The sequence below is a fragment of the Budorcas taxicolor genome, chromosome 25 (genome assembly GCF_023091745.1).
Source record: "Budorcas taxicolor isolate Tak-1 chromosome 25, Takin1.1, whole genome shotgun sequence".
NCBI classification, from domain to species: domain Eukaryota; kingdom Metazoa; phylum Chordata; class Mammalia; order Artiodactyla; family Bovidae; genus Budorcas; species Budorcas taxicolor.
Window position 1 is genome coordinate 37,546,646 of NC_068934.1, and position 7,427 is coordinate 37,554,072.

A 7,427-nucleotide genomic window follows, 5' to 3' on the forward strand; every position below is an offset into this window, starting at 1 on the left:
CTGCTATCATAAAACACAAAGACAAGAACTATTTCAGGTTGAAGGGGAGAAAGAGACACAGCAATTGAATGCAAGGCAAGATCTGGGATTTTCTTTTGCTGTGAGGGACATTATTGAGACAGATGGTGAAATAGGAATGAAGTCTGCAGATTAGATAATAATGTATCAGTATTATGTACTACAGTTATGTAAGAAAATATTCTTGCATTTAGGAAATACAAACCGAAGTATTAAAGTATTTAGCAGTAAAGGGACACCGATTTTTAAACAGTTAAAAAAAATTACCTGTGGTTGCGGTGGGTAAGGGAGAGAGACACAGAGACAGATATAGAGATAGAAAGAGGGAAAAGCAGTAAAAAATTAACTCCAAGGGAATCTGGATGAAAGGCATCCAAGAATTCTTTGTATTATTCTTGCAACTTTTCTCTATGAAATTGTATTAAAATTTAAAAGGAAACTTTGTCATTGCTGTTTTAAATGGAAAACCAGTATCACTTGCTACAAATTGAAGCAATTCTAAAATAAAGCAATGCTCTCACTCTTGCCAGATGAATTGGTTTGCTGAATCTGAGCCTAAGACCTGCCTCTTCTTGGTTACATGTGGTGATGGGCAAAGGTGGGGGTGAGGCATTCTCCTTGATGTCAGAGACAGGCTGGTGCAGAGCTACAAAGAGCATTGCTTTCTCACTGTGTGAGCGGATGGGGTCTGGAGTCCTGTCCCACGGCTACAAGCTCAGGGATGTTCATTTCATAACATTTTCACAGGCACCCTTGGGGCCAGGCCCAGTAGGGAGTCCTAGCACCAAGGGAGGATGGGGTCACTGCCCTCAGGAGGATCACAAGCTGCACAGAGGCAGTTACAAGGGAGACTGCGATGGATGTGAGGCTGGTGAGAACAGAACATCATCAGAGGGTGGGAAAGGAGGTGGTAGGACCCAGCCTGCATCTATCACACCCAGGAAGACAGAGCCGACTCACTCTTAGCATCTGTGCTGATTCTTCCTGATCCTCATGCTCTTCCTGTCCCTGCTCAGATTGCAAGCGAGGCTTCTCCCCGTTTTTCTTACTTCATTTTTAAAATTAACTTTTAATTTTAGAATAGTTTAGATTTACAGGAAAACTGTAGTACAGAATTCTACACCCCACCCTCAGCTTCCCCCGTTATTAACCCCGTACATCAACATGGCAAACGCGTCACAATTAATGAGCTGATATTGATACATGATTATTAACTACAGAAAAGTGAAAGCATTAGTCACTTGGTCATGTCTGACTCTTTGCAACCCCATGGACTGTAGCCTGCCAAGCTCCTCTGTCCATGGAATTCTCCAGGCAAGAATAGTGGGGTGGGTAGCCATTTCCTCCTCCAGGGGATCTTTCCGACCCAGGGATCGAATCCAGGTCTCTTGCACTGCAGGAGAATTCTTTACCATCCGAGCCACCAGGGAAGCTAAAGTTGTATGCTACTCAAGTCTCTTTAATTTTTACCTAAGGTCCTTATTCTGCTCTAGGACCCCATGAAGGATACCAGATTACATGGACTCATCATGTCTCCTTTGAATCCTCTTGACTCTCAGTTTCCTAGTGCCTGTTTTTGATAACGATGACAGTTTTGGGTACTGGCCTGTGCTTTGCAAAATGACCCTCAATTGTGTTTTTTCCTTCCCCCTCATACTTAGAGTAGGGTTATGGGTTTTGGGGAAGAAGACCGCAGAGGTAAAGGGCCATTTGCATTCCAGGCCATCCAGGGTCCATCTCTCACCATGATCGTTGTCACTGCTGATATTGACCTTGATCACCTGGCTGCAACAGTGTTTGTCAGCTTTCTCCAAGTGAAGATCTTTCCCTCCTTTTCATCATGTCCTCTTTGGAAGGAAGTCGCTATGCACAGCCCACACTTGAGGAAAAGGAAGTAATTGTCCAAATCCACATAAATTACGTGGGATTTTTCTGCATGGAAGGTTTGAGTGTTTTCCTCTATTTATTTATTGAATCATGTATTTATATTGGTGTGTGCTCTGGGGGTTTTACTGTGAAGTCTAACATGGCTTTATTTCGTTGGTCAACTTGTCATCTTTGGCCATTGGGGGCTCTTTTCATTGGCTCTGGGACCACTTTACCAACCCCATCATGGTGTATTACTTTGTCTGTTGAACCCTTCCTCACTTTCTGGCACTAAAAGATGCTCCAGGTTGCAGCTGGTATAATCCCTGTGCCAGTCTTTGAATCAGCCATATCGCTAAGGAGCCCTGGTTCCTCTTGTTGGAAAGTAATATTAGAAATGAAGATAGGCGCTGGGTGTTAAGTATAGTATACTCTTTGCCCCTGGAGCAGAGATGTCTCTAGATCCACTCAGCCGGCAGAGCCAGGAAATGCAAGTGTGTGCACTAAACTCTGTGTATATGTCAACCCATAAACACATCTGCCTTCAGCCACCTGCGTGCATATTAAGGTAAACACAAGCTCATACTGATGCCTCCAGCTCTAATCCAGTACCACACGAATCCTTCCAGCCTCCTTCTATTCACCCGTAATCTGCCTCTCCAACAGGAAGAAACCTGCCCCTACCACCCACCATCCATTTACTTAATCATTCCAGTCTATGTATTATTTCACCTTCTTCTATTTTTCATATTTTGTCCATCAAGATTATAAGTTCCTCAGGGGAAAAGCTTGAACATTCTTTTTTCCATCATCACTGCCCCACTCCCCGACCAAATGCTAGCAGAATGTCCTTAAATTATAAATTATATATATGTGTGTATATATATATATATAATTTTATGAGTGTCCACTATGGGTCATTTTCTGTGCTTGTCTCTAGGGATGCCAATATGGATAACACCTGGTACTGATTCTCCAGTTGTTCCTGGTGCCAATAACCATTTGTTGAACATTAAATGAAAGATCGTGGCACCTGCCTGGAATGATGAGACATTCATTACAAGGAGAGGATAACAGAGAGAGAAGGGGGAGCCTGGAATGGCCGCTCCATGTGGGCAGGGATTTTTTTGCCTATTTGGTTCGCTGTCGTATCCTGGGTATTCAGAACAGTGTGGCATGTAACAGCTGCTCAATAAATGTTTGAGGAAGGGAGGGGAGGGCAGTCCTCTACTTTTGTCTGAGTGCCTCTCAGGCCCCCTGCACTTTGCTTCCTTGTCCACAGACACCTCTAAATATCCCCATCTGATGCCGAATCTGAGTCACCCACATCAGTGGATGACTGAGTGCGAGAGCTACCACCGCCTGCCATCCACCTTCCTAGTGTCGTGGGCTTATGTTGTTCCTTTGATTCTTGATAAAGCATTATTCTGTCAAGATGAGTGGAAACACACTAGGGCGAGTCGCAGTGAGAAGAGTAGGTCTCACTAACCCAGTACACTTAAGGCAAAGTGGAAACCACCTGGCTCCCTCATTCTAGGAAGATCCCTGAAATGGGTCCTGAGCCCCCTGCCCCTCATGGCACAGTTTCTCCCGCCTCAGGGAAGGGGGTCAAATAAAGAGGCCCAGCCTGGCTTCTGGCCCTTGGAAAAGTTGCCCTGGCAGCTTTTACACAGCATCAGCAGGTCTTTGGTTCATCTCTGTTTGAGAATTCTTGCTTGTTCCTCTCATGTGAGTTTATAAATAGATTATACGGCAACCTGAGCATCTGTGTCCCAAATAGGTTTTTTTTTCTTAAAGTTGTAAAAGGTTGTCAGCATCATCCTTCATTTCCGCCCTAATTTAAAACAATGAAAAACTCCCTCCTGCTCCGCTTACCCCAGCACACACTCCCTCACCGCCCCTCTGCCCCCGGCCATCAGACCTGCCTAGGTCTTCTGAGGGTCCCAGCCCCACCCTGGGGTGTCTCTGCTCGTCAGTAAGCTCAGGTCCCATCTGAGGGGTGAGGAGACTCCTCATTCGGGCACAGAACCCTGCATGGGGTGTGAGTGACACAACGGAACACCAAGGCCCTCAGTGTCTTACTTCTTAATTAAGCAAGATGAAAAGACGAAACAATTAGAAAGCAAGTCTGTGCAGGCATTTTACCTACATGATTGCATTTAATCCTAACAGCCCACAGGGCAGCTACTGTTATGATCTCCTTTCTATGGATGGAAAATAGAAGCTTGGGGAACAACCAACGATGAGCAGCAGAATAAATTCAAACCTGATCATGGGGTCCAAGACCTTGCTCTGCTCCCAAACCTCCCAGGTTCCCATGATTGGGCCCTGAGACAGGGCTGCAAGCCTTCTTTCCTGATGGCCTCACACTGGGCAGAGCGCCCTCGGCAGGGAAGAGGCGATTCAAAGGCATCGAATGTTCCTCTAAGGGGAAAACGCCCACATGAAAACCAGAAAGCAGTCTGTGTGCCTGTGAGGAGGTTATCATGCCATCTCAGCAGCCGCCCCCTCCCCAGGGGCTCCGTCAGTGGGGCCTAGAGTGTCTCTGGTCTGAGAGGCTTCCTTGGGCGGGAGTGGGGGTGGGGCCGGTTGCCTTTGGCAACCCCTGCCAGGGCAAAATGAGATGGCCAGTTGGCATCTTGCCCATGCCTGTCTAGCCCTTCCTTCCAGAAACAGAGTGGTGCGCGGAGCCTCAAACCTGCCAGACCCACACCAGCCAGTCCCAACTTCACTTCTCTGTCTTTAGGAAATCCTGCCAAGTTTCCCAGTCGGGAAAGGAAAGGGCAGTCCTGAGGCCTTCCACACATCCGCGTGACCCTCCCACTGGAGGTGGTCTTACTTCGGGAGAGGCCTGCAAAGTCCAGGACCATCATCCTGCTTTGGAGATGAGGAAGATTATGCTTCAGTGACAGGCCTGTGAGCCGCACTATCAGTGCCAAGGCGGAGATGGGAGTCCCAGTTTCTGAGTCTAAAACTTTGGATCTTCCTTCTTATATTCTCAAATCACTTCACTTTCACTTTCATTCTCAAATCAGGAGCCTGGAGCCCACATTCAACCCCAAAGATGTGTTTGTTTGTTTTCCCCAAAATTTATTTATTTATTTTTGAACTTTTTATTTTGTACTGGGGTGTAGTCGATTAGGGCTGCCCTGGTGGCTTAGTGGTAAAGAATCTGCCTGCAATGCAGGACACTTGGGTTCCATCCCTGGGTCGGGAAGATGCCTTAGAGAAGGGAATGGCTATCCACTTCAGTACATTTGCCTGGAGAATTCCATGGACAGAGGAGCCTGGTGGGCTACAGTCCAGGGGTCACAAAGAGTCAGACATGACTAAGTAACTAACATTTTCACTTTCATAGCAGGTTAACAACGTTGTGATAGTTTCGGGTAAACAGCCAAGGAACTCAGCCATACGTATCCCTGTACCCATTCTTCCCCAGTCTCCCCTCCTATCCAGGCTGTCAGATAACACTGAGCAGAGTTCCATGTGCTATACAGTAGGCCCTTGTTGGTTACCCATTTTAAATACAGCAGTGTGTATATATGTCCATCCCCTACTCCCTAACTACTCCTTCCTCCATCCTTCCCCTTGGCAACTATAAGTTCATTCTCTAAGTCTACAGATGTGCTTATTGAGGCCAGCCCGATGTTTCTAATTTCCCATCCTACTCTGCCAAGGAATAGGAAAGCAACCATAGATAAGATGTAAATGAATGAGTACAGTTGTACTCTAATCAAACTCTGTTTTTAGATGCTAAGATTTGAATTTCATATCATTTTCACGTATTAAGAAATATTCTTTTTTTTTTTTTCAACGTTTTTTCAACCACTTAAAGATGTAAAAACCATCCTTAGCATGCAGGCCTTACAAAAACAAGTGTGAGGCTAGATTTAGTCTGAGGGTGGGAGTTTGCTCGCCATCCAATTCCTGCCCCCCCCCCCCCCCCCCCCGCAACTGTCCCCATCCTCCTTACTCTCTACCCCTGGCCTCATGGAATGCTTTTAAGAAAACTGCATCACAGGCCCACACACATTTTTAAGTCATTTAAAATGCTGCACCCAAAGCCTGATGAAGCAGGATGTGATTCACATTTCAATGTCACATTTTAAACACTGACATTTTAAAAGAAAACTGTCCTTTTGAATGAACCGAATGAAAAAGAACTTTGCTATCCACCATCATCCTTTTTCTTTTTCAAATTTTTAATTATAGTAAAATAGACTTAACATAAAATTTACTGTCTTATGCATTTTTCAGTGCACAGTTTCACGGTATTAAATACATTCATCACATTGCACAGCCATCACGACCTTCCCTCTTCATAGTTCTTTTCATCTGTAAAAGTGAGACCCTTAAAACCCACTAAACAATGACTCTCCATCCCCCTCTTCCTCCAGAGCCTGGAAACCACCATTCTACTTTGTGTCTCTATGATTTTTAACTACCCTAAATGTCTCACGTAAGGGGTACCATACAGCATCGGTCTTTTTATGACCAGCTTATTTCAGTCACTATAAGGTCCCCAGGGTTCATCTATGTTGTAGCGTGCAACAGAACCTCCTTTGATTTTAAGGCTGATAATAATCCATCACTTGGATGGACCACATTTTGCTTACCTGTTCACATCCATCGGTGGATTGCTTCTCCATTTTAGTCATCATTAACGTGGAGGGTGAAGGGTGGCAGAATATGCCACCCTCAAATATACCATTTTGGCATAAGAATTACTTGTGGAGTTAAAGGCACTTGAAAACCAACAAATCAAAAAAAAAAAAAAATTCAACTCTCCTTTTTCTTAAACTTGAGAGATAAAATTCCCATATGAAAGAGGTCCTCCTAGTCCAGAAGGAAAGCAACACTCTTATCATTAAGGACAAGGAGCTGAGACCAAACGAATTCTATATGAACAGATCATGTTAAAATATTTCTTACCTTCCTTCATCTCCTGTATATTTTAGCTCCTTTTCCATAATTACCTCCCTTTGTTCAAATTACCATAAAAGCATGTATAGTATAGATGGTTCCACCATCTTTTTGGGTTCTTCATTCCTTATGAAGACTCCCAGGTCAAATAACATGTATGTAAAAGTGTATACTTTTTTCTCTTAATCTATTTCAGAGCCCAGCTGAAAAACTGAGAGAGTAGAGGTAAAAATTTACCTCCCTTTCAGTGTTCAACCACCATCTAATTTTTTTTAATTGAAGTATAGTTGATTTATAATGTGTTAATTTCTGCTGTACAGCAAAGTGATTCAGTTATACATACTATATATATACATTATTTTTTAAATGTTGCATTTAAAACACAACATTTTAAAAAATTACAAATTATTCTTTTCCATTATGGTTTATGATAAGATGCTGGGCCACCTTCTAACTTTAAAATATATGAGTAAGCCATTCTTTCACTTAAATATTACTTTCACATCTCCCTATTTTCTCCTTGAACTCTACTCTTTCCGTACAGTTTCATTGCTTTTAAGTAGTCACCCTACCATTCTTTGAAACAAAAATGTATATAAATTAAAATATTAAAATTTTAC